This window comes from Carassius carassius, chromosome 9 (genome assembly GCF_963082965.1).
Source record: "Carassius carassius chromosome 9, fCarCar2.1, whole genome shotgun sequence".
NCBI lineage: Eukaryota > Metazoa > Chordata > Actinopteri > Cypriniformes > Cyprinidae > Carassius > Carassius carassius.
In genome coordinates, this window is record NC_081763.1 from 1,670,001 (window position 1) to 1,696,791 (window position 26,791).

The 26,791-nt window shown below is 37.9% G+C and overlaps 15 non-coding genes and 2 pseudogenes across 15 annotated transcripts; all 17 read right to left on the minus strand.

Moving 5' to 3' along the window:
* Positions 1-1,930: 1,930 nt before the first annotated feature.
* On the minus strand, positions 1,931-2,049 carry LOC132151021 (5S ribosomal RNA). Its single transcript, XR_009436188.1, has one exon. It is a non-coding gene; the product is annotated as a 5S ribosomal RNA (ribosomal RNA).
* Positions 2,050-4,752: 2,703 nt separating this feature from the next.
* Positions 4,753-4,871, minus strand: LOC132150769 (5S ribosomal RNA). Its single transcript, XR_009435951.1, has one exon. It is a non-coding gene; the product is annotated as a 5S ribosomal RNA (ribosomal RNA).
* A 1,046-nt stretch (positions 4,872-5,917) lies between these two features.
* LOC132150232 (5S ribosomal RNA) lies at positions 5,918-6,036 on the minus strand. Its single transcript, XR_009435471.1, has one exon. It is a non-coding gene; the product is annotated as a 5S ribosomal RNA (ribosomal RNA).
* A 463-nt stretch (positions 6,037-6,499) lies between these two features.
* On the minus strand, positions 6,500-6,618 carry LOC132151060 (5S ribosomal RNA). The gene has a single exon (XR_009436224.1). It is a non-coding gene; the product is annotated as a 5S ribosomal RNA (ribosomal RNA).
* A 745-nt stretch (positions 6,619-7,363) lies between these two features.
* On the minus strand, positions 7,364-7,482 carry LOC132151072 (5S ribosomal RNA). The gene has a single exon (XR_009436235.1). It is a non-coding gene; the product is annotated as a 5S ribosomal RNA (ribosomal RNA).
* A 1,044-nt stretch (positions 7,483-8,526) lies between these two features.
* On the minus strand, positions 8,527-8,645 carry LOC132150770 (5S ribosomal RNA). Its single transcript, XR_009435952.1, has one exon. It is a non-coding gene; the product is annotated as a 5S ribosomal RNA (ribosomal RNA).
* An 898-nt stretch (positions 8,646-9,543) lies between these two features.
* Positions 9,544-9,662, minus strand: LOC132150233 (5S ribosomal RNA). The gene has a single exon (XR_009435472.1). It is a non-coding gene; the product is annotated as a 5S ribosomal RNA (ribosomal RNA).
* A 463-nt stretch (positions 9,663-10,125) lies between these two features.
* LOC132151061 (5S ribosomal RNA) lies at positions 10,126-10,244 on the minus strand. Its single transcript, XR_009436225.1, has one exon. It is a non-coding gene; the product is annotated as a 5S ribosomal RNA (ribosomal RNA).
* Positions 10,245-10,990: 746 nt separating this feature from the next.
* LOC132151073 (5S ribosomal RNA) lies at positions 10,991-11,109 on the minus strand. The gene has a single exon (XR_009436236.1). It is a non-coding gene; the product is annotated as a 5S ribosomal RNA (ribosomal RNA).
* Positions 11,110-12,153: 1,044 nt separating this feature from the next.
* LOC132150713 (5S ribosomal RNA) lies at positions 12,154-12,262 on the minus strand (annotated as a pseudogene).
* Positions 12,263-13,535: 1,273 nt separating this feature from the next.
* On the minus strand, positions 13,536-13,654 carry LOC132149935 (5S ribosomal RNA). Its single transcript, XR_009435191.1, has one exon. It is a non-coding gene; the product is annotated as a 5S ribosomal RNA (ribosomal RNA).
* An 84-nt stretch (positions 13,655-13,738) lies between these two features.
* Positions 13,739-13,857, minus strand: LOC132150459 (5S ribosomal RNA). The gene has a single exon (XR_009435691.1). It is a non-coding gene; the product is annotated as a 5S ribosomal RNA (ribosomal RNA).
* A 462-nt stretch (positions 13,858-14,319) lies between these two features.
* Positions 14,320-14,438, minus strand: LOC132151062 (5S ribosomal RNA). Its single transcript, XR_009436226.1, has one exon. It is a non-coding gene; the product is annotated as a 5S ribosomal RNA (ribosomal RNA).
* Positions 14,439-16,336: 1,898 nt separating this feature from the next.
* LOC132151074 (5S ribosomal RNA) lies at positions 16,337-16,455 on the minus strand. The gene has a single exon (XR_009436237.1). It is a non-coding gene; the product is annotated as a 5S ribosomal RNA (ribosomal RNA).
* Positions 16,456-17,346: 891 nt separating this feature from the next.
* Positions 17,347-17,455, minus strand: LOC132150714 (5S ribosomal RNA; annotated as a pseudogene).
* A 1,421-nt stretch (positions 17,456-18,876) lies between these two features.
* On the minus strand, positions 18,877-18,995 carry LOC132150924 (5S ribosomal RNA). The gene has a single exon (XR_009436098.1). It is a non-coding gene; the product is annotated as a 5S ribosomal RNA (ribosomal RNA).
* Positions 18,996-26,330: 7,335 nt separating this feature from the next.
* On the minus strand, positions 26,331-26,449 carry LOC132151022 (5S ribosomal RNA). The gene has a single exon (XR_009436189.1). It is a non-coding gene; the product is annotated as a 5S ribosomal RNA (ribosomal RNA).
* Positions 26,450-26,791: the final 342 nt, after the last annotated feature.

A 26,791-nucleotide genomic window follows, 5' to 3' on the forward strand; every position in this document is an offset into this window, starting at 1 on the left:
AAAAAATCCAAAAGTATTTACCTGGCCCAAACCTGCTTACATTCTAAGATCGGGCATTGACTCTTTTTTTTTTTTTGCAAGATTATTGGACAATTAGTGAAAATTTCCAAAAGTACTAACCAGGCCTAATAGATAATTACTAAAAAATCCAAAAGTACTAACCTGGCCCAAACCTGCTTAGATTTGGAGATCAGTTGAGATCGGGCATAGCCAGGATGGTATGGCCATAAGCGAAGGAGGCTGCAAAGAGAGGGCTATTTAAAGATCAGCCACTATAATCGCCAGTGCTTTATATAAGTAGGGAAGGAAACCCAAAAGCTTACAGCACCTGGTATTCCCAAAAATACTAACCAGGTCTATTAGATAATTACTGAAAAAATCCAAAAGTACTAACCTGGCCCAAACCTGCTTACATTCTGAGATCGGGCATTGACTCTTTTTTTTTTTTTTGCAAGATTATTGGACAATTAGTGAAAATTTCCTAAAGTACTAACCAGGCCTATTAGATAATTACTGAAAAAATCCAAAAGTACTAACCTGGCCCAAAAATGCTTACATTCTGAGATCGGGTATTGACTCTTTTTTTTTTTTTTCAAGATTATTGGACAATTAGTGAACATTTCCAAAAGTACTAACCAGGCCTATTAGATAATTACTGAAAAAATCCAAAAGTACTTACCTGGCCCAAACCTGCTTACATTCTGAGATCGGGCATTGAGCCTTTTTTTTTTTTTTTGCAAGATTATTGGACAATTAGTGAAAACTTCCTAAAGTACTAACCAGGCCTATTAGATAATTACTGAAAAAAATCCAAAAGTACTAACCTGGCCCAAACCTGCTAACATTCTGAGATCGGGCATTGACTCTTCTTTTTTTTTTTTACAAGATTATTAGACAATTAGTGAATTTTTCCAAAAGTACTAATCAGGTCTATTAGATAATTACTGGAAAAATCCAAAAGTACTTACCTGGCCCAAACCTGCTTACATTCTGAGATCGGGCATTGACTCTTTTTTTTTTTTTTTTGCAAGATTATTGGACAATTATTGAAAATTTCCTAAAGTACTAACCAGGCCTATTAGATAATTACTGAAAAAATCCAAAAGTACTAACCTGGCCAAAAACTGCTTACATTCTGAGATCGGGCATTGACTCTTTTTTTTTTTTTTTACAAGATTATTAGACAATTAGTGAATTTTTCCAAAAGTACTAACCAGGCCTATTAGATAATTACTGAAAAAAATCCAAAAGTACTTACCTGGCCCAAACCTGCTTACATTCTAAGATCGGGCATTGACTCTTTTTTTTTTGCAAGATTATTGGACAATTAGTGAAAATTTCCAGAAGTACTAACCAGGCCTATTAGATAATTACTGAAAAATCCAAAAGTACTAACCTCGCCCAAACCTGCTTAGATTTGGAGATCAGTTGAGATCGGGCATAGACAGGATGGTATGGCCATAAGCGAAGGAGGCTGCAAAGAGAGGGCTATTTAAAGATCAGCCACTATAATCGCCAGTGCATTATATAAGTAGGGAAGGAAACCCAAAAGCTTACAGCACCTGGTATTCCCAAAAGTACTAACCAGGCCTATTAGATAATTACTGAAAAAATCCAAAAGTACTAACCTGGCCCAAACCTGCTTACATTCTGAGATCGGGCATTGACTCTTTTTTTTTTCTTTTTTTTTGCAAGATTATTGGACAATTAGTGAACATTTCCGAAAGTACTAACAATGCCTAATAGATAATTACTGAAAAAACCAAAAGTACTAACCTGGCCCAAACCTACTTAGATTTGGAGATCAGTTGAGATCGGGCATAGCCAGGATGGTATGGCCATAAGCGAAGGAGGCTGCAAAGAGAGGGCTATTTAAAGATCAGCCACTATAATCGCCAGTGCTTTATATAAGTAGGGAAGGAAACCCAAAAGCTTACAGCACCTGGTATTCCCAGGCGGTCTCCCATCCAAGTACTAACCAGGCCCAAACCTGCTTAGCTTCCGAGATCAGACGAGATCGGGCACAGCCAGGTTGGAATGGCCGTAAGCGAAGGAGGCTGCAAAGAGAGGGCTATTTAAAGATCAGCCACTATAATCGCCAGTGCATTATATAAGTAGGGAAGGAAACCCAAACGCTTACAGCACCTGGTATTCCCAGGCGGTCTCCCATCCAAGTACAACCCGAATTCCGGAAAAGTTGGGACGTTTTTTAAATTTTAATAAAATGAAAACTAAAGGAATTTCAAATCACATGAGCCAATATTTTATTCACAATAGAACATAGATAACGTAGCAAATGTTTAAACTGAGAAATTTTACACTTTTATCCACTTAATTAGCTCATTTAAAATGTAATGCCTGCTACAGGTCTCAAAAAAGTTGGAACAGGGGCAACAAATGGCTAAAAAAGCAAGCAGTTTTGAAAAATTCAGCTGGGAGAACATCTAGTGATTAATTAAGTTAATTGATATCAGGTCTGTAACATGATTAGCTATAAAAGCTTTGTCTTAGAGAAGCAGAGTCTCTCAGAAGTAAAGATGGGCAGAGGCTCTCCAATCTGTGAAAGACTGCGTAAAAAAATTGTGGAAAACTTTAAAAACAATGTTCCTCAACGTCAAATTGCAAAGGCTTTGCAAATCTCATCATCTACAGTGTATAACATCATCAAAAGATTCAGAGAAACTGGAGAAATCTCTGTGCGTAAGGGACAAGGCCGGAGACCTTTATTGGATGCCCGTGGTCTTCGGGCTCTCAGACGACACTGCATCACTCATCGGCATGATTGTGTCAATGACATTACTAAATGGGCCCAGGAATACTTTCAGAAACCACTGTCGGTAAACACAATCCGCCGTGCCATCAGCAGATGCCAACTAAAGCTCTATCATGCAAAAAGGAAGCCATATGTGAACATGGTCCAGAAGCGCCGTCGTGTCCTGTGGGCCAAGGCTCATTTAAAATGGACTATTTCAAAGTGGAATAGTGTTTTATGGTCAGACGAGTCCAAATTTGACATTCTTGTTGGAAATCACGGACGCCGTGTCCTCCGGGCTAAAGAGGAGGGAGACCTTCCAGCATGTTATCAGCGTTCAGTTCAAAAGCCAGCATCTCTGATGGTATGGGGGTGCATAAGTGCATACGGTATGGGCAGCTTGCATGTTTTGGAAGGCTCTGTGAATGCTGAAAGGTATATAAAGGTTGTAGAGCAACATATGCTTCCCTCCAAACAACGTCTATTTCAGGGAAGGCCTTGTTTATTTCAGCAGGACAATGCAAAACCACATACTGCAGCTATAACAACAGCATGGCTTCGTCGTAGAAGAGTCCGGGTGCTAACCTGGCCTGCCTGCAGTCCAGATCTTTCACCTATAGAGAACATTTGGCGCATCATTAAACGAAAAATACGTCAAAGACGACCACGAACTCTTCAGCAGCTGGAAATCTATATAAGGGAAGAATGGGACCAAATTCCAACAGCAAAACTCCAGCAACTCATAGCCTCAATACCCAGACGTCTTCAAACTGTTTTGAAAAGAAACGGAGATGCTACACCATGGTAAACATGCCCCGTCCCAACTATTTTGAGACCTGTAGCAGAAATCAAAATTGAAATGAGCTCATTTTGTGCATAAAATTGTAAACTTTCTCAGTTTAAACATTTGCTATGTTATCTATTTTCTATTGTGAATAAAATATTGGCTCATGTGATTTGAAAATCTTTTAGTTTTCATTTTATTAAAATTTAAAAAACGTCCCAACTTTTCCGGAATTCGGGTTGTACTAACCAGGCCCAAACCTGCTTAGCTTCCGAGATCAGACGAGATCGGGCATAGCCAGGTTGGTATGGCCGTAAGCGAAGGAGGCTGCAAAGAGAGGGCTATTTAAAGATCAGCCACTATAATCGCCAGTGCATTATATAAGTAGGGAAGGAAACCCAAAAGCTTACAGCACCTGGTATTCCCAAAAGTACTAACCAGGCCTATTAGATAATTACTGAAAAAATCCAAAAGTACTAACCTGGCCCTAACCTGCTTACATTCTGAGATCGGGCATTGACTCTTTTTTTTTTTTTTGCAAGATTATTGGACAATAAGTGAAAATTTCTAAAAGTACTAACCAGGCCTATTAGATAATTACTGAAAAAATCCAAAAGTACTAAACTGCCCCAAACCTGCTTACATTCTGAGATCGGGCATTGACTCTTTTTTGTTTTTTTACAAGATTATTGGACAATTAGTGAAAATTTCCTTAAGTACTAACCAGGCCTATTAGATAATTACTGAAAAAATCCAAAAGTACTAACCTGGCCCAAACCTGCTTACATTCTGAGATCGGGCATTGACTCTTTTTTTTTTTTTTTGCAAGATTATTGGACAATTAGTGAAAATTTCCGAAAGTACTAACCAGGCCTATTAGATAATTATTGAAAAAATCCAAAAGTACTAACCTGGCCCAAACCTGCTTACATTCCGAGATCGGGCATTGACTCTTTTTTTTTTTTTTTTTTTTTTGCAAGATTATTGGACAATTAGTGAACATTTCCAAAAGTACTAACCAGGCCTATTAGATAATTACTGAAAAAATCCAAAAGTACTAACCAGGCCTAAACCTGCTTAGCTTCCGAGATCAGACGAGATCGGGCATAGCCAGGTTGGTATGGCAGTAAGCGAAGGAGGCTGCAAAGAGAGGGCTATTTAAAGATCAGCCACTATAATCGCCAGTGCTTTATATAAGTAGGGAAGGAAACCTAAAAGCTTACAGCACCTGGTATTCCCAGGCGGTCTCCCATCCAAGTACTAACCAGGCCCAAACCTGCTTAGCTTCCGAGATCAGACGAGATCGGGCATAGCCAGGTTGGTATGGCCGTAAGCGAAGGAGGCTGCAAATAGAGGGCTATTTAAAGATCAGCCACTATAATCGCCAGTGCATTATATAAGTAGGGAAGGAAACCCAAAAGCTTACAGCACCTGGTATTCCCAAAATTACTAACCTGGCCTATTATATAATTACTGAAAAAATCCAAAAGTACTAACCTGGCCCAAACCTGCTTACATTCTGAGATCGTGCATTGACTCTTTTTTTTATTTTTTTACAAGATTATTGGACAATTAGTGAATTTTTCCAAAAGTACTAACCAGGCCTATTAGATATTTACTGAAAAAATCCAAAAGTACTAACCTGGCCCAAACCTGCTTACATTCTGAGATCGGGCATTGACTCTTTTTTCTTTTTTTTGCAAGATTATTGGACAATAAGCGAAAATTTCCAAAAGTACTAACCAGGCCTATTAGATAATTACTGAAAAAATCCAAAAGTACTAACCTGGCCCAAACCTGCTTACATTCTGAGATCGGGCATTGACTCTTTTTTTTTTTTTTTTTTTTGCAAGATTATTGGACAATTAGTGAAAATTTCCTAAAGTACTAACCAGGCCTATTAGATAATTATTGAAAAAATCAAAAAGTACTAACCTGGCCCAAACCTGCTTACATCCTGAGATCGGGCATCGACTCTTTTTTTTTTTTTTTTTTTGCAAGATTATTGGACAATTAGTGAAAATTTCCAAAAGTACTAACCAGGCCTATTAGATAATTACTGAAAAAATCCAAAAGTACTAACCTGGCCCAAACCTGCTTACATTCTGAGATCGGGCATTGACTCTTTTTTGTTTTTTTACAAGATTATTAGACAATTAGTGAATTTTTCCAAAAGTACTAACCAGGCCTATTAGATATTTACTGAAAAAAATCCAAAAGTACTAACCTGGCCCAAACCTACTTACATTTGGAGATCAGTTGAGATCTGGCATAGCCAGGATGGTATGGCCATAAGCGAAGGAGGCTGCAAAGAGAGGGCTATTTAAAGATCAGCCACTATAATCGCCAGTGCTTTATATAAGTAGGGAAGGAAACCCGAAAGCTTACAGCAGCTGGTATTCCCAGGCGGTCTCCCATCCAAGTACTAACCAGGCCCAAACCTGCTTAGCTTCCGAGATCAGACGAGATCGGGCATAGCCAGGTTGGTATGGCCGTAAGCGAAGGAGGGTGCAAAGAGAGGGCTATTTAAAGATCAGCCAATATAATCGCCAGTGCATTATTATATAAGTAGGGAAGGAAACCCAAAAGCTTACAGCACCTGGTATTCCCAAAAGTACTAACCAGGCCTATTAGATAATTACTGAAAAAATCCAAAAGTACTAACCTGGCCCAAACCTGCTTACATTCTGAGATCGGGCATTGACTCTTTTTTGTTTTTTTACAAGATTATTAGACAATTAGTGAATTTTTCCAAAAGTACTAACCAGGCCTATTAGATATTTACTGAAAAAAATCCAAAAGTACTAACCTGGCCCAAACCTGCTTACATTTGGAGATCAGTTGAGATCTGGCATAGCCAGGATGGTATGGCCATAAGCGAAGGAGGCTGCAAAGAGAGGGCTATTTAAAGATCAGCCACTATAATCGCCAGTGCTTTATATAAGTAGGGAAGGAAACCCAAAAGCTTACAGCACCTGGTATTCCCAGGCGGTCTCCCATCCAAGTACTAACCAGGCCCAAACCTGCTTAGCTTCCGAGATCAGACGAGATCAGGCATAGCCAGGTTGGTATGGCCGTAAGCGAAGGAGGCTGCAAAGAGAGGGCTATTTAAAGATCAGCCACTATAATCGCCAGTGCATTATGTAAGTAGGGAAGGAAACCCAAAAGCTTACAGCACCTGGTATTCCCAAAAGTACTAACCAGGCCTATTAGATAATTACTGAAAAAATCCAAAAGTACTAACCTGGCCCAAACCTGCTTACATTCTGAGATCGGGCATTGACTCTTTTTTGTTTTTTTACAAGATTATTGGACAATAAGTGAAAATTTCTAAAAGTACTAACCAGGCCTATTAGATAATTACTGAAAAAATCCAAAAGTACTAACCTGGCCCAAACCTGCTTACATTCTGAGATCGGGCATTGACTCTTTTTTTTTTTTTTGCAAGATTATTGGACAATTCGTGAAAATTTCCTAAAGTACTAACCAGGCCTATTAGATAATTATTGAAAAATTCCAAAATTACTAACCTGACCCAAACCTGCTTACATTCTGAGATCAGGCATTGACTCTTTTTTTTTTTTTTGCAAGATTATTGGACAATTAGTGAACATTTCCAAAAGTACTAACCAGGCCTATTAGATAATTACTGAAAAAATCCAAAAGTACTAACCTGGCCCAAACCTGCTTAGATTTGGAGATCAGTTGAGATCGGGCATAGCCAGGATGGTATGGCCATAAGCGAAGGAGGCTGCAAAGAGAGGGCTATTTAAAGATCAGCCACTATAATCGCCAGTGCTTTATATAAGTAGGGAAGGAAACCCAAAAGCTTACAGCACCTGGTATTCCCAGGCGGTCTCCCATCCAAGTACTAACCAGGCCCAAACCTGCTTAGCTTCCGAGATCAGACGAGATCGGGCATAGCCAGGTTGGAATGGCCGTAAGCGAAGGAGGCTGCAAAGAGAGGGCTATTTAAAGATCAGCCACTATAATCGCCAGTGCATTATATAAGTAGGGAAGGAAACCCAAAAGCTTACAGCACCTGGTATTCCCAAAAGTACTAACCAGGCCTATTAGATAATTACTGAAATAATCCAAAAGTACTAACCTGGCCCAAACCTGCTTACATTCTGAGATCGGGCATTGACTCTTTTTTTTTACTTTTTTATTTGCAAGATTATTGGACAATTAGTGAAAATTTCCTAAAGTACTAACCAGGCCTATTAGATAATTACTGAAAAAATCCAAAAGTACTAACCTGGCCCAAACCTGCTTACATTCTGAGATCGGGCATTGACTCTTTTTTGTTTTTTTACAAGATTATTGGACAATTAGTGAATTTTTCCAAAAGTACTAACCAGGCCTATTAGATATTTACTGAAAAAATCCAAAAGTACTAACCTGGCCCAAACCTGCTAACATTCTGAGGTCGGGCATTGACACTTTTTTTTTTTTTTGCAAGATTATTTGACAATTAGTGAAAATTTCCAAAAGTACTAACCAGGCCTATTAGATAATTACTGAAAAAATCCAAAAGTACTAACCTGGCCCAAACCTGCTTACATTCTGAGATCGGGCATTGACTCTTTTTTTTTTTTTTTTTTGCAAGATTATTGGACAATTCGTGAAAATTTCCTAAAGTACTAACCAGGCCTATTAGATAATTATTGAAAAATTCCAAAATTACTAACCTGACCCAAACCTGCTTACATTCTGAGATCGGGCATTGACTCTTTTTTTTTTTTTTTTGGAAGATTATTGGACAATTAGTGAACATTTCCAAAAGTACTAACCAGGCCTATTACATAATTACTGAAAAAATCCAAAAGTACTAACCTGGCCCAAACCTGCTTAGATTTGGAGATCAGTTGAGATCGGGCATAGCCAGGATGGTATGGCCATAAGCGAAGGAGGCTGCAAAGAGAGGGCTATTTAAAGATCAGCCACTATAATCGCCAGTGCTTTATATAAGTAGGGTAGGAAACCCAAAAGCTTACAGCACCTGGTATTCCCAGGCGGTCTCCCATCCAAGTACTAACCAGGCCCAAACCTGCTTAGCTTCCGAGATCAGACGAGATCGGGCATAGCCAGGTTGGTATGGCCGTAAGCGAAGGAGGCTGCAAATAGAGGGCTATTTAAAGATCAGCCACTATAATCGCCAGTGCATTATATAAGTAGGGAAGGAAACCCAAAAGCTTACAGCACCTGGTATTCCCAAAATTACTAACCTGGCCTATTATATAATTACTGAAAAAATCCAAAAGTACTAACCTGGCCCAAACCTGCTTACATTCTGAGATCGTGCATTGACTCTTTTTTTTATTTTTTTACAAGATTATTGGACAATTAGTGAATTTTTCCAAAAGTACTAACCAGGCCTATTAGATATTTACTGAAAAAATCCAAAAGTACTAACCTGGCCCAAACCTGCTTACATTCTGAGATCGGGCATTGACTCTTTTTTCTTTTTTTTGCAAGATTATTGGACAATAAGCGAAAATTTCCAAAAGTACTAACCAGGCCTATTAGATAATTACTGAAAAAATCCAAAAGTACTAACCTGGCCCAAACCTGCTTACATTCTGAGATCGGGCATTGACTCTTTTTTTTTTTTTTTTTTTTGCAAGATTATTGGACAATTAGTGAAAATTTCCTAAAGTACTAACCAGGCCTATTAGATAATTACTGAAAAAATCCAAAAGTACTAACCTGGCCCAAACCTGCTTACATTCTGAGATCGGGCATTGACTCTTTTTTGTTTTTTTACAAGATTATTAGACAATTAGTGAATTTTTCCAAAAGTACTAACCAGGCCTATTAGATATTTACTGAAAAAAATCCAAAAGTACTAACCTGGCCCAAACCTACTTACATTTGGAGATCAGTTGAGATCTGGCATAGCCAGGATGGTATGGCCATAAGCGAAGGAGGCTGCAAAGAGAGGGCTATTTAAAGATCAGCCACTATAATCGCCAGTGCTTTATATAAGTAGGGAAGGAAACCCGAAAGCTTACAGCAGCTGGTATTCCCAGGCGGTCTCCCATCCAAGTACTAACCAGGCCCAAACCTGCTTAGCTTCCGAGATCAGACGAGATCGGGCATAGCCAGGTTGGTATGGCCGTAAGCGAAGGAGGGTGCAAAGAGAGGGCTATTTAAAGATCAGCCACTATAATCGCCAGTGCATTATTATATAAGTAGGGAAGGAAACCCAAAAGCTTACAGCACCTGGTATTCCCAAAAGTACTAACCAGGCCTATTAGATAATTACTGAAAAAATCCAAAAGTACTAACCTGGCCCAAACCTGCTTACATTCTGAGATCGGGCATTGACTCTTTTTTGTTTTTTTACAAGATTATTAGACAATTAGTGAATTTTTCCAAAAGTACTAACCAGGCCTATTAGATATTTACTGAAAAAAATCCAAAAGTACTAACCTGGCCCAAACCTGCTTACATTTGGAGATCAGTTGAGATCTGGCATAGCCAGGATGGTATGGCCATAAGCGAAGGAGGCTGCAAAGAGAGGGCTATTTAAAGATCAGCCACTATAATCGCCAGTGCTTTATATAAGTAGGGAAGGAAACCCAAAAGCTTACAGCACCTGGTATTCCCAGGCGGTCTCCCATCCAAGTACTAACCAGGCCCAAACCTGCTTAGCTTCCGAGATCAGACGAGATCAGGCATAGCCAGGTTGGTATGGCCGTAAGCGAAGGAGGCTGCAAAGAGAGGGCTATTTAAAGATCAGCCACTATAATCGCCAGTGCATTATGTAAGTAGGGAAGGAAACCCAAAAGCTTACAGCACCTGGTATTCCCAAAAGTACTAACCAGGCCTATTAGATAATTACTGAAAAAATCCAAAAGTACTAACCTGGCCCAAACCTGCTTACATTCTGAGATCGGGCATTGACTCTTTTTTGTTTTTTTACAAGATTATTGGACAATAAGTGAAAATTTCTAAAAGTACTAACCAGGCCTATTAGATAATTACTGAAAAAATCCAAAAGTACTAACCTGGCCCAAACCTGCTTACATTCTGAGATCGGGCATTGACTCTTTTTTTTTTTTTTGCAAGATTATTGGACAATTCGTGAAAATTTCCTAAAGTACTAACCAGGCCTATTAGATAATTATTGAAAAATTCCAAAATTACTAACCTGACCCAAACCTGCTTACATTCTGAGATCAGGCATTGACTCTTTTTTTTTTTTTTTGCAAGATTGTTGGACAATTAGTGAACATTTCCAAAAGTACTAACCAGGCCTATTAGATAATTACTGAAAAAATCCAAAAGTACTAACCTGGCCCAAACCTGCTTAGATTTGGAGATCAGTTGAGATCGGGCATAGCCAGGATGGTATGGCCATAAGCGAAGGAGGCTGCAAAGAGAGGGCTATTTAAAGATCAGCCACTATAATCGCCAGTGCTTTATATAAGTAGGGAAGGAAACCCAAAAGCTTACAGCACCTGGTATTCCCAGGCGGTCTCCCATCCAAGTACTAACCAGGCCCAAACCTGCTTAGCTTCCGAGATCAGACGAGATCGGGCATAGCCAGGTTGGAATGGCCGTAAGCGAAGGAGGCTGCAAAGAGAGGGCTATTTAAAGATCAGCCACTATAATCGCCAGTGCATTATATAAGTAGGGAAGGAAACCCAAAAGCTTACAGCACCTGGTATTCCCAAAAGTACTAACCAGGCCTATTAGATAATTACTGAAATAATCCAAAAGTACTAACCTGGCCCAAACCTGCTTACATTCTGAGATCGGGCATTGACTCTTTTTTTTTACTTTTTTATTTGCAAGATTATTGGACAATTAGTGAAAATTTCCTAAAGTACTAACCAGGCCTATTAGATAATTACTGAAAAAATCCAAAAGTACTAACCTGGCCCAAACCTGCTTACATTCTGAGATCGGGCATTGACTCTTTTTTGTTTTTTTACAAGATTATTGGACAATTAGTGAATTTTTCCAAAAGTACTAACCAGGCCTATTAGATATTTACTGAAAAAATCCAAAAGTACTAACCTGGCCCAAACCTGCTAACATTCTGAGGTCGGGCATTGACACTTTTTTTTTTTTTTGCAAGATTATTTGACAATTAGTGAAAATTTCCAAAAGTACTAACCAGGCCTATTAGATAATTACTGAAAAAATCCAAAAGTACTAACCTGGCCCAAACCTGCTTACATTCTGAGATCGGGCATTGACTCTTTTTTTTTTTTTTTTTTGCAAGATTATTGGACAATTCGTGAAAATTTCCTAAAGTACTAACCAGGCCTATTAGATAATTATTGAAAAATTCCAAAATTACTAACCTGACCCAAACCTGCTTACATTCTGAGATCGGGCATTGACTCTTTTTTTTTTTTTTTTGGAAGATTATTGGACAATTAGTGAACATTTCCAAAAGTACTAACCAGGCCTATTACATAATTACTGAAAAAATCCAAAAGTACTAACCTGGCCCAAACCTGCTTAGATTTGGAGATCAGTTGAGATCGGGCATAGCCAGGATGGTATGGCCATAAGCGAAGGAGGCTGCAAAGAGAGGGCTATTTAAAGATCAGCCACTATAATCGCCAGTGCTTTATATAAGTAGGGTAGGAAACCCAAAAGCTTACAGCACCTGGTATTCCCAGGCGGTCTCCCATCCAAGTACTAACCAGGCCCAAACCTGCTTAGCTTCCGAGATCAGGCATAGCCAGTTTGGAATGGCCGTAAGCGAAGGAGGCTGCAAAGAGAGGGCTATTTAAAGATCAGCCACTATAATCGCCAGTGCATTATATAAGTAGGGAAGGAAACCCAAAAGCTTACAGCACCTGGTATTCCCAAAAGTACTAACCAGGCCTATTAGATAATTACTGAAATAATCCAAAAGTACTAACCTGGCCCAAACCTGCTTACATTCTGAGATCGGGCATTGACTCTTTTTTTTTTTTTTTTATTTGCAAGATTATTGGACAATTAGTGAAAATTTCCTAAACTACTAACCAGGCCTATTGGATAATTACTGAAAAAATCCAAAAGTACTAACCTGGCCCAAACCTGCTTACATTCTGATATCGGGCATTGACTCTTTTTTGTTTTTTTACAAGATTATTGGACAATTAGTGAATTTTTCCAAAAGTACTAACCAGGCCTATTAGATATTTACTGAAAAAATCCAAAAGTACTAACCTGGCCCAAACCTGCTAACATTCTGAGGTCGGGCATTGACTCTTTTTTTTTTTTTTGCAAGATTATTTAACAATTAGTGAAAATTTCCAAAAGTACTAACCAGGCCTATTAGATAATTACTGAAAAAATCCAAAAGTACTAACCTGGCCCAAACCTGCTTACATTCTGAGATCGGGCATTGACTCTTTTTTCTTTTTTTTGCAAGATTATTGGACAATTAGTGAAAATTTCCAAAAGTACTAACCAGGCCTATTAGATAATTACTGAAAAAATCCAAAAGTACTAACCTGGTCCAAACCTGCTTAGATTTGGAGATCAGTTGAGATCGGGCATAGCCAGCATGGTATGGCCATAAGCGAAGGAGGCTGCAAAGAGAGGGCTATTTAAAGATCAGCCACTATAATCGCCAGTGCATTATATAAGTAGGGAAGGAAACCCAAAAGCTTACAGCACCTGGTATTCCCAAAAGTACTAACCAGGCCTATTAGATAATTACTGAAAAAATCCAAAAGTACTAACCTGGCCCAAACCTGCTTACATTCTGAGATCGGGCATTGACTCTTTTTTTTTTTTTTTTTGCAAGATTATTGGATAATTAGTGAAAATTTCCTAAAGTACTAACCAGGCCTATTAGATAATTACTGAAAAAATCCAAAAGTACTAACCTGGCCCAAACCTGCTCAGATTTGGAGATCAGTTGAGATCGGGCATAGACAGGATGGTATGGCCATAAGCGAAGGAGGCTGCAAAGAGAGGGCTATTTAAAGATCAGCCACTATAATCGCCAGTGCTTTATATAAGTAGGGAAGGAAACCCAAAAGCTTACAGCACCTGGTATTCCCAGGCGGTCTCCCATCCAAGTACTAACCAGGCCCAAACCTGCTTAGCTTCCGAGATCAGACGAGATCTGGCATAGCCAGGTTGGTATGGCCGTAAGCAAAGGAGGCTGCAAAGAGAGGGCTATTTAAAGATCAGCCACTATAATCGCCAGTGCTTTATATAAGTAGGGAAGGAAACCCGAAAGCTTACAGCAGCTGGTATTCCCAGGCGGTCTCCCATCCAAGTACTAACCAGGCCCAAACCTGCTTAGCTTCCGAGATCAGACGAGATCAGGCATAGCCAGGTTGGTATGGCCGTAAGCGAAGGAGGCTGCAAAGAGAGGGCTATTTAAAGATCAGCCACTATAATCGCCAGTGCATTATTATATAAGTAGGGAAGGAAACCCAAAAGCTTACAGCACCTGGTATTCCCAAAAGTACTAACCAGGCCTATTAGATAATTACTGAAAAAATCCAAAAGTACTAACCTGGCCCAAACCTGCTTACATTCTGAGATCGGGCATTGACTCTTTTTTGTTTTTTTACAAGATTATTAGACAATTAGTGAATTTTTCCAAAAGTACTAACCAGGCCTATTAGATATTTACTGAAAAAATCCAAAAGTACTAACCTGGCCCAAACCTGCTTACATTTGGAGATCAGTTGAGATCTGGCATAGCCAGGATGGTATGGCCATAAGCGAAGGAGGCTGCAAAGAGAGGGCTATTTAAAGATCAGCCACTATAATCGCCAGTGCTTTATATAAGTAGGGAAGGAAACCCAAAAGCTTACAGCACCTGGTATTCCCAGGCGGTCTCCCATCCAAGTACTAACCAGGCCCAAACCTGCTTAGCTTCCGAGATCAGACGAGATCAGGCATAGCCAGGTTGGTATGGCCGTAAGCGAAGGAGGCTGCAAAGAGAGGGCTATTTAAAGATCAGCCACTATAATCGCCAGTGCATTATATAAGTAGGGAAGGAAACCCAAAAGCTTTCAGCACCTGGTATTCCCAAAAGTACTAACCAGGCCTATTAGATAATTACTGAAAAAATCCAAAAGTACTAACCTGGCCCAAACCTGCTTACATTCTGAGATCGGGCATTGACTCTTTCTTGTTTTTTTACAAGATTATTAGACAATTAGTGAATTTTTCCAAAAGTACTAACCAGGCCTATTAGATATTTACTGAAAAAATCCAAAAGAACTAACCTGGCCCAAACCTGCTAACATTCTGAGGTCGGGCATTGACTCTTTTTTTTTTTTTTGCAAGATTATTGGACAATTAGTGAAAATTTCCAAAAGTACTAACCAGGCTATTAGATAATTACTGAAAAAATCCAAAAGTACTAACCTGGCCCAAACCTGCTTACATTCTGAGATCGGGCATTGACTCTTTTTTTTTTTTTTTTTATTTGCAAGATTATTGGACAATTAGTGAAAATTTCCTAAAGTACTAACCAGGCCTATTAGATAATTACTGAAAAAATCCAAAAGTACTAACCTGGCCCAAACCTGCTTACATTCTGAGATCGGGCATTGACTCTTTTTTTTTTTTTTGCAAGATTATTGGACAATTAGTGAAAATTTCCTAAAGTACTAACCAGGCCTATTAGATATTTACTGAAAAAATCCAAAAGTACTAACCTGGCCCAAACCTGCTAACATTCTGAGGTCGGGCATTGACACTTTTTTTTTTTTTTGCAAGATTATTTGACAATTAGTGAAAATTTCCAAAAGTACTAACCAGGCCTATTAGATAATTACGAAAAAATCCAAAAGTACTAACCTGGCCCAAACCTGCTTACATTCTGAGATCGGGCATTGACTCTTTTTTTTTTTTTTTGCAAGATTATTGGACAACTCGTGAAAATTTCCTAAAGTACTAACCAGGCCTATTAGATAATTATTGAAAAATTCCAAAATTACTAACCTGGCCCAAACCTGCTTACATTCTGAGATCGGGCATTGACTCTTTTTTTTTTTTTTGCAAGATTATTTGACAATAAGTGAAAATTTCTAAAAGTACTAACCAGGCCTATTAGATAATTACTGAAAAAATCCAAAAGTACTAACCTGGCCCAAACCTGCTTACATTCTGAGATCGGGCATTGACTCTTTTTTTTTTTTTTTGCAAGATTATTGGACAATTAGTGAAAATTTCCTAAAGTACTAACCAGGCCTATTAGATATTTACTGAAAAAATCCAAAAGTACTAACCTGGCCCAAACCTGCTTACATTCTGAGATCGGGCATTGACTCTTTTTTGTTTTTTTACAAGATTATTAGACAATTAGTGAATTTTTCCAAAAATACTAACCAGGCCTATTAGATAATTACTGAAAAAATCCAAAAGTACTAACCTGGCCCAAACCTGCTTACATTCTGAGATCGGGCATTGACTCTTTTTTTTTTTTTTTGCAAGATTATTGGACAATAAGTGAAAATTTCTAAAAGTACTAACCAGGCCTATTAGATAATTACTGAAAAAATCCAAAAGTACTAACCTGGCCCAAACCTGCTTACATTCTGAGATCAGGCATTGACTCTTTTTTTTTTTTTTTGCAAGATTATTGGACAATTAGTGAACATTTCCAAAAGTACTAACCAGGCCTATTAGATAATTACTGAAAAAATCCAAAAGTACTAACCTGGCCCAAACCTGCTTAGATTTGGAGATCAGTTGAGATCGGGCATAGCCAGGATGGAATGGCCATAAGCGAAGGAGGCTGCAAAGAGAGGGCTATTTAAAGATCAGCCACTATAATCGCCAGTGCTTTATATAAGTAGGGAAGGAAACCCAAAAGCTTACAGCACCTGGTATTCCCAGGCGGTCTCCCATCCAAGTACTAACCAGGCCCAAACCTGCTTAGCTTCCGAGATCAGACGAGATCGGGCATAGCCAGGTTGGAATGGCCGTAAGCGAAGGAGGCTGCAAAGAGAGGGCTATTTAAAGATCAGCCACTATAATCGCCAGTGCATTATATAAGTAGGGAAGGAAACCCAAAAGCTTACAGCACCTGGTATTCCCAAAAGTACTAACCAGGCCTATTAGATAATTACTGAAATAATCCAAAAGTACTAACCTGGCCCAAACCTGCTTACATTCTGAGATCGGGCATTGACTCTTTTTTGTTTTTTTACAAGATTATTGGACAATTAGTGAATTTTTCCAAAAGTACTAACCAGGCCTATTAGATATTTACTGAAAAAATCCAAAAGTACTAACCTGGCCCAAACCTGCTAACATTCTGAGGTCGGGCATTGACACTTTTTTTTTTTTTTGCAAGATTATTTGACAATTAGTGAAAATTTCCAAAAGTACTAACCAGGCCTATTAGATAATTACTGAAAAAATCCAAAAGTACTAACCTGGCCCAAACCTGCTTACATTCTGAGATCGGGCATTGACTCTTTTTTTTTTTTTTTTGCAAGATTATTGGACAATTCGTGAAAATTTCCTAAAGTACTAACCAGGCCTATTAGATAATTATTGAAAAATTCCAAAATTACTAACCTGACCCAAACCTGCTTACATTCTGAGATCGGGCATTGACTCTTTTTTTTTTTTTTTGCAAGATTATTGGACAATTAGTGAACATTTCCAAAAGTACTAACCAGGCCTATTAGATAATTACTGAAAAAATCCAAAAGTACTAACCTGGCCCAAACCTGCTTAGATTTGGAGATCAGTTGAGATCGGGCATAGCCAGGATGGTATGGCCATAAGCGAAGGAGGCTGCAAAGAGAGGGCTATTTAAAGATCAGCCACTATAATCGCCAGTGCTTTATATAAGTAGGGAAGGAAACCCAAAAGCTTACAGCACCTGGTATTCCCAGGCGGTCTCCCATCCAAGTACTAACCAGGCCCAAACCTGCTTAGCTTCCGAGATCAGGCATAGCCAGTTTGGAATGGCCGTAAGCGAAGGAGGCTGCAAAGAGAGGGCTATTTAAAGATCAGCCACTATAATCGCCAGTGCATTATATAAGTAGGGAAGGAAACCCAAAAGCTTACAGCACCTGGTATTCCCAAAAGTACTAACCAGGCCTATTAGATAATTACTGAAATAATCCAAAAGTACTAACCTGGCCCAAACCTGCTTACATTCTGAGATCGGGCATTGACTCTTTTTTTTTTTTTTTTATTTGCAAGATTATTGGACAATTAGTGAAAATTTCCTAAAGTACTAACCAGGCCTATTAGATAATTACTGAAAAAATCCAAAAGTACTAACCTGGCCCAAACCTGCTTACATTCTGATATCGGGCATTGACTCTTTTTTGTTTTTTTACAAGATTATTGGACAATTAGTGAATTTTTCCAAAAGTACTAACCAGGCCTATTAGATATTTACTGAAAAAATCCAAAAGTACTAACCTGGCCCAAACCTGCTAACATTCTGAGGTCGGGCATTGACTCTTTTTTTTTTTTTTGCAAGATTATTTAACAATTAGTGAAAATTTCCAAAAGTACTAACCAGGCCTATTAGATAATTACTGAAAAAATCCAAAAGTACTAACCTGGCCCAAACCTGCTTACATTCTGAGATCGGGCATTGACTCTTTTTTCTTTTTTTTGCAAGATTATTGGACAATAAGTGAAAATTTCCAAAAGTACTAACCAGGCCTATTAGATAATTATTGAAAAAATCAAAAAGTACTAACCTGGCCCAAACCTGCTTACATTCTGAGATCGGGCATCGACTCTTTTTTTTTTTTTTTTTGCAAGATTATTGGACAATTAGTGAAAATTTCCAAAAGTACTAACCAGGCCTATTAGATAATTACTGAAAAAATCCAAAAGTACTAACCTGGTCCAAACCTGCTTAGATTTGGAGATCAGTTGAGATTGGGCATAGCCAGCATGGTATGGCCATAAGCGAAGGAGGCTGCAAAGAGAGGGCTATTTAAAGATCAGCCACTATAATCGCCATTGCATTATATAAGTAGGGAAGGAAACCCAAAAGCTTACAGCACCTGGTATTCCCAAAAGTACTAACCAGGCCTATTAGATAATTACTGAAAAAATCCAAAAGTACTAACCTGGCCCAAACCTGCTTACATTCTGAGATCGGGCATTGACTCTTTTTTTTTTTTTTTTTTTGCAAGATTATTGGATAATTAGTGAAAATTTCCTAAAGTACTAACCAGGCCTATTAGATAATTACTGAAAAAATCCAAAAGTACTAACCTGGCCCAAACCTGCTCAGATTTGGAGATCAGTTGAGATCGGGCATAGACAGGATGGTATGGCCATAAGCGAAGGAGGCTGCAAAGAGAGGGCTATTTAAAGATCAGCCACTATAATCGCCAGTGCTTTATATAAGTAGGGAAGGAAACCCAAAAGCTTACAGCACCTGGTATTCCCAGGCGGTCTCCCATCCAAGTACTAACCAGGCCCAAACCTGCTTAGCTTCCGAGATCAGACGAGATCGGGCATAGCCAGGTTGGTATGGCCGTAAACGAAGGAGGCTGCAAAGAGAGGGCTATTTAAAGATCAGCCACTATAATCGCCAGTGCATTATTATATAAGTAGGGAAGGAAACCCAAAAGCTTACAGCACCTGGTATTCCCAAAAGTACTAACCAGGCCTATTAGATAATTACTGAAAAAATCCAAAAGTACTAACCTGGCCCAAACCTGCTTACATTCTGAGATCGGGCATTGACTCTTTTTTGTTTTTTTACAAGATTATTAGACAATTAGTGAATTTTTCCAAAAGTACTAACCAGGCCTATTAGATATTTACTGAAAAAATCCAAAAGTACTAACCTGGCCCAAACCTGCTTACATTTGGAGATCAGTTGAGATCTGGCATAGCCAGGATGGTATGGCCTTAAGCGAAGGAGGCTGCAAAGAGAGGGCTATTTAAAGATCAGCCACTATAATCGCCAGTGCTTTATATAAGTAGGGAAGGAAACCCAAAAGCTTACAGCACCTGGTATTCCCAGGCGGTCTCCCATCCAAGTACTAACCAGGCCCAAACCTGCTTAGCTTCCGAGATCAGACGAGATCAGGCATAGCCTTTTTTTTTTTTTTTTTTTTTTTTTTTATTAAAGAAATTTCAAATAAAGTACAATAGATTAAACACAAGCAATAGAAAATACAGCATTTCTTCTATACACATCTCTACATTACACATCTTTCCTTTACATAGATAATTTAAAAATGTCCTTCACTTCCTGGCAGCTTCCACATTGAATCATTTAAAACACAATAAACTTTTGGGGTAAAAACATCATAAAAATAATCCAACATATTTACACCTTTAAAATACACATACAGCCTTTCAATATATAATTCGGTTTTCCTTTTAAACACAGTCCAAACATCCAACACAATGATTTCCTTTTTAGCCACAGTTCTTCTCTCCCATATTGCACTTTTCATTAGCATTACACACAGATTAATAAAATTTTTGTTTTGACACTTTTTTTCCCAACCAACATCACCACTCTGTTCCATTCCATTACATTTTCATCCCAGTCTTCAGTCACATCTTTAATTAAACATTTACATTTTCTTAAAAACTCCTCCAGTTCTCTACAATATAAAAACATATGTAAAATCCCCTCTTCCTTTTCCTGGCACACTTTACACAGAGCATTTTCTTCCCTTCCTATTTTATTTAAAATAATCTCAGTAAAAACCACTTTATGCCTTATAAAATACTCCAAACATCCCAATTTAGTTTCCACACACTTCCCTGTCATGTTTCTCCATATATACTCTTTTTTTAAATCTTTGAATTTCTGCATCCAGTATCCATTTGCAATAGGCTCTTTAAAAACACCATCTCTAAAAGAACAATAAATCATTTTCAGAGTACATTCCTTAAAATCATACAGTTTTTCCCCTAATTTCACGTAAATACATTTCTCTTTTGGCTCTTCTTCCATACATTCTATTCTTTTAATCCACTCTTTGGGTATTGCGCTTTTAATGATTTCATATTTATTTTTTATGTCTTGTTCACTGTAATCCTCTTTTGCCTCCTCCATTGCATCTATAATAAATTGTGTCGGTAAAAAACCTTCTTTAAATTCATACAATACATCTCTCACTCTTGTTATCCCCACTTCCATCCATTTCTTTAAAAAAATCCCTTTGTCTTGTTTTAAAATGTTTTGGTTTAAGAACAGAGGTTGATTTAAAATGTGTTCTCTCCCATGTGGATCAAACTCAACTTTATCTAAAAATTTTCCCCAAGCACTTAAAATTTCTCTATAAAACTCTGGTAAATTTTCTGTCATCCAATTCTTCGTTTTCATCCATAAAATTCCATCCCCCATGTTAAGATCCCCACATTTGTTTAAAAAATATTTCATTGTCTTTTTCCACTCTGGTTTGTCCTCATCTTGTAGGTATTTCTTCACTACTTTCACTCTCAAACTATTTTTCCTCTGTTCCACATCTATTAAACCTAAACCCCCCTTCTCTACCGCCCCTAAAATCGTATTAAAAGCTATTCTTGCTGGCTTCCCCTCCCATAAAAAGTCAAGAAAACATTTCTTCAACCTCTTTTCTGTCCACATTGGCATATGCGACACATATAAAACATTCCATAGCTTAGACACCATTAAAACATTCAATACTAAAACCTTCCCTTTTAAGTTTAAAGTTCTTAATTTCCAAAAATTTAACCTTCTCTCTATTCCTGTTACTAGTTCCACCCACATTTCATCTCTTACTTTCATCTCATTTTTACCCATTAAAATTCCTAAAATCCTAATTTCTTCCACTTCCTTAAAATTAAAACTATCCTTTAAAACCATTGCTTTACCAAATCTCATATATACCGTCTTTTCTTCATTTACTTTACTCCCAGATCCTTTACAATATTCCTCTACAACATTCATAACTTCTTTGATGCTCTCCTTTCCTTTTACTATTATCGTTGTGTCATCAGCATATTGAAAAACCTTTCCCTCAGCATTATTTTCCTCAATTTCAATTCCAATTATTCCTTCTTTTTGTTTTATGGCCAATCCTAACGGTTCCGATACAAGTGAATATAATAATGCCGAAAGCGGACAACCCTGTCTTATCGATCTTGTGATTTTAAAACATTCTGTTAAAAACCCATTACACTTTATTCTCGTTAAAGCGCCCTTATATAAAATCTCAATATATTTGATAAAATCTCCCCCAAAACCAAATTTCTTTAAAACATCAAATAAATACTCGTGTTCAACCCGATCAAATGCTTTTTCAAAATCTAGACTAATTATGTAACCATCTTCATTTAGTTCTTTCATATACCATATTGTGTCTCTTATACTCATTGTTATATCCGCTATATCCCTTCCTTTTACTCCGTATGCTTGGTTTGTTTCGATTATACTTGGCATTACTTCCTTTAACCTGTTTGCTAAAACCTTTGATAAAATCTTAAAATCTGTGTTAAGCATTGTGATCGGCCTATAGTTTTTTAAATCTACCTTTTCTCCTTTCCTTTTATATATCAGTTTTGTTATCCCCATCCCCATTCTTTCATTAACTTCTTCTTTTTCAAAAATCTCACTAAAAACTTCCTTTAAAATCTTGGTTAAAATCTCTTTAAAACATATATAAAATTCACTTCCCAAACCATCTATTCCTGGACTTTTCTGTTTATTCAGCTGCTGTATTGCTCTTTCAATCTCTTCTTCACCAATTTTTTGATCGCATTCTTTTTTATCTTCCTTACTCACTTTTACTTTTATTCGATTCAACAATTCAATTTTTTCGTTTTCTTCTACACCCCTGGCACTAAAAAGATCTTCATAAAAATTCTTTATTTCTTCTAAAATCTTTTCATTCCCCTCTACAACTTCCCCATTTTTCCCTCTTACCTGTTTTATTGTTTCAGCTTTCCCTCTCTTTTTTTCCAAATCAAAAAAAAACTTTGTGCACTTTTCTCCCTCCACAGTATATTTAGCTTTGCTCCTTAACCTCGCCCCCTCATATTCTTTTTCCTCTATTTCCTTCAGTTTTTCATCCATTTCCTTTATCTTTTGTATATCTTTATTTTCTTTATTCAATTCTGCTTCCAAACATTCCTTTATTTTTTTTTCGTTGTATCTTTTGCATTTGCGTATTATGCTACAATACTTAATTGAGAATTTTTTTATTAAAAACTTTACATTCTCCCACCAAATTCTCTTATCTTCTTCATACATTTCATTTCCCTTTTCTTTTTCTATAATTTCTTTAACCTTTAATACATAGTCTTCATTTTCTAACATTTTTGTATTTAAAACCCATATTCCTGGCCCTCTTTGCACTTTATTCCAATCCAATTTAAAAAATAAGAACTTGTGATCGCTAAAACTTGTTTCTTCATACTTAATATTTTCTATAAAATTCTCCACATTTCTTGTACATAAAATAAAATCAATTCTTGTTTCACACACAAACTGCCCCACTATTTGCCTTCTTGAAAACTCTTTTTTCTTTTCATTTCTTTCTCTCCACACATCTATCATATTATTTTCTGCCATTAAAGCTTTTAATTCTTTTCTCCCTTTGTCAGTTTTAAAAACCATTCCATCTGCCATGTCTTGTTTACTAAAAACCGTATTAAAATCCCCCATCATTATTATTTCTTTATACTTCTTTACAAAACTACTTAAAACATAAAAAAACTCTTTCTTTTCCTTCTCCTCCGTTGGTGCATGTACATTTACTAAAATCAATTCCCTTCCTTCATGTTTTGTCTCTACAACCATACATTTACCCATCGTATCTTTGTATAAAATTTGACTTGCTTTAAAAACATCATCCTTCATTAAAAAAGCCACACCTCTCCCAAACCTCCCATCTCCATTATTGTACAAAATCCCTCCTCCCCATCTCTTTTTATATTCATTCATTACATTTTCTCTCCAGTTTGTTTCCTGTAGTACAATAATGTCTTCTCTTTTACATTTTTCTTTTATATTTTCAAATTTCTTTAAGTTCAAAAGTCCTCTTGCATTAAAAGTCACAACACTTAAAACCATTAAAAAGAAAAATAATAAATATCTAAAACCCATCATTCTCAGTCTTTCTCCTCCAATTCCTTTAACACCTCAAACCTATTTAAACATTTCACTTTTTTTCTTGAACTTTCTATATTTGGCTTTACCTTTAGCGATCTTCTTCGTATTTTTCCCCTCTCCGCCTTTTCCTTCTCATCCTCCTCCATACTTATTTCTCCTTTGTTATCAGTTTCTTTGTCTTGTTCTTTTCCTTTTTGTCCATGAATTGAAGATATGTCCATCGGTGTAATTTGTGTGTCCTCTTCTCTTATTTGTTCATTGTAATTTTCTTTTTCTTTTTCTCCTTCTCCTTCCTGTCTGTTGTTTGTTCCTTCCTCTGTTTCCTTTGGTTGTAATTTGTCTTCTTCATGTCTTTCATCACAATGTCCTTCATCATTGTTTTCTTCATGCACCTGTCTGTCCACCTGTTCTTTCCTTCCACCTACCACCCCCTCCATCCAGCATTCACATTTATTTAAAATTTCTTGGCAATCCGGACACCTGACAGCATTGCAGTCTCGTGCAAAATGTCCCCTTTCCAAACATTTATGGCACTTGAATTCTGGGCACTCTTTCAGTAGATGTTCTGGGCTCATGCACAGCCTACAAGTCTTCACCTGGTGGCTGTGCATCACCCTAAAGTACTGCGGGCCTTCAGCTGTTTCAATCTTAGTGCTGTAAGGGAGTGATGCCACTTCTTTGGGGAACCTCACCTTTACAAACCTTGTGCCGTCTTCGATGTCAGTGTCCGGATAGCACCTTCTTTTGATTTTAGATATGGGGGAAACCCCCCATCCTTCCAATTTGTTTACAATTTCCTTATCCTCCAGGTAGACAGGCAGGTGCATGAAGGAAACAACGTAATCTTTATTTTGCAGTTTTTTTACTTCACAGTCCACTCCCTTTATTGTCAATCCATTGATTAAAATGTCACACATTTCTTCCTGTTCCAATGTCAGTTCATATTCTTTGCCTTGTCTGGGTCTTACAGCCAACACCTTTCCACTTCCAATTTTTTCTGAGATTGCTTTAATTATATCCTCTCCTCTCACACCAATCACATTCTCTGTACTCACGATCACTGTTGCCTCCTTTAAATATTTTCTTTCACCAAATCTTTTCCTTGCTTCTTGATCTTTTACATTTCCAGCTCTTTGTCGCTTCTCCAGTCCAGTGTCATTTGCCGTGCGTGTTCCTCCAGCCAGTCCATTGTTGTTTGCCATACTTGTTCCTCCAGCCATTCTAGTGTCGTTTACCATGCGTGTTCCTCCAGCCAGTCCTGTGTTGTTTGCCATGCTTGTTCCTCCAGCCAGTCCAGTGTCGATTGCCATGCGTGTTCCTCCAGCCAGTCCAGTGTCGCTTGCCGTGCGTGTTCCTCCTGCCAGTCCATTGTCATTTGCCATTCGAGTCTCTCCAGCCAGTTCCGAGTCGTTACCATACAATCCGTCCATTTTTGAGAAAAAAAAGATCAACCACCCTCCAGACAGCGATATGCTGCTGTTAGGTGGCTTTCAAAAAAGAAAAAATGTCAAAGAAACAATCACAGATTCACAAAACAAACAAAACAACCACAAATAGAAAAACACAAAATGGAGGAGAGCCTTCCTCTCCCAACTGCAGCCAACACTTCCTGTAGCTCTCTAGCGCCCTCAGGTTCGTATGGCCGTAAGCGAAGGAGGCTGCAAAGAGAGGGCTATTTAAAGATCAGCCACTATAATCGCCAGTGCATTATATAAGTAGGGAAGGAAACCCAAAAGCTTACAGCACCTGGTATTCCCAAAAGTACTAACCAGGCCTATTAGATAATTACTGAAAAAATCCAAAAGTACTAACCTGGCCCAAACCTGCTTACATTCTGAGATCGGGCATTGACTCTTTTTTTTTTTTTTTTTGCAAGATTATTGGACAATTAGTGAAAATTTCCAAAAGTACTAACCAGGCCTATTAGATAATTACTGAAAAAATCCAAAAGTACTAACCTGGCCCAAACCTGCTTAGATTTGGAGATCAGTTGAGATCGGGCATAGCCAGGATGGTATGGCCATAAGCGAAGGAGGCTGCAAAGAGAGGGCTATTTAAAGATCAGCCACTATAATCGCCAGTGCATTATATAAGTAGGGAAGGAAACCCAAAAGCTTACAGCACCTGGTATTCCCAAAAGTACTAACCAGGCCTATTAGATAATTACTGAAATAATCCAAAAGTACTAACCTGGCCCAAACCTGCTTACATTCTGAGATCGGGCATTGACTCTTTTTTTTTATATGCAAGATTATTGGACAATTAGTGAAAATTTCCTAAAGTACTAACCAGGCCTATTAGATAATTACTGAAAAAATCCAAAAGTACTAACCTGGCCCAAACCTGCTTACATTCTGAGATCGGGCATTGACTCTTTTTTTTTTTTTTGCAAGATTATTGGACAATTAGTGAAAATTTCCTAAAGTACTAACCAGGCCTATTAGATAATTATTGAAAAATTCCAAAATTACTAACCTGGCCCAAACCTGCTTACATTCTGAGATCGGGCATTGACTCTTTTTTTTTTTTTTTTTTTGCAAGATTATTGGACAATTAGTGAACATTTCCAAAAGTACTAACCAGGCCTATTAGATAACTACTGAAAAAATCCAAAAGTACTAACCTGGCCCAAACCTACTTAGATTTGGAGATCAGTTGAGATCAGGCATAGCCAGGATGGTATGGCCATAAGCGAAGGAGGCTGCAAAGAGAGGGCTATTTAAAGATCAGCCACTATAATCGCCAGTGCTTTATATAAGTAGGGAAGGAAACCCAAAAGCTTACAGCACCTGGTATTCCCAGGCGGTCTCCCATCCAAGTACTAACCAGGCCCAAACCTGCTTAGCTTCCGAGATCAGACGAGATCGGGCACAGCCAGGTTGGAATGGCCGTAAGCGAAGGAGGCTGCAAAGAGAGGGCTATTTAAAGATCAGCCACTATAATCGCCAGTGCATTATATAAGTAGGGAAGGAAACCCAAAAGCTTACAGCACCTGGTATTCCCAAAAGTACTAACCAGGCCTATTATATAATTACTGAAAAAATCCAAAAGTACTAACCTGGCCCAAACCTGCTTACATTCTGAGATCGGGCATTGACTCTTTTTTGTTTTTTTACAAGATTATTGGACAATTAGTGAATTTTTCCAAAAGTACTAACCAGGCCTATTAGATATTTACTGAAAAAATCCAAAAGTACTAACCTGGCCCAAACCTGCTTACATTCTGAGATCGGGCATT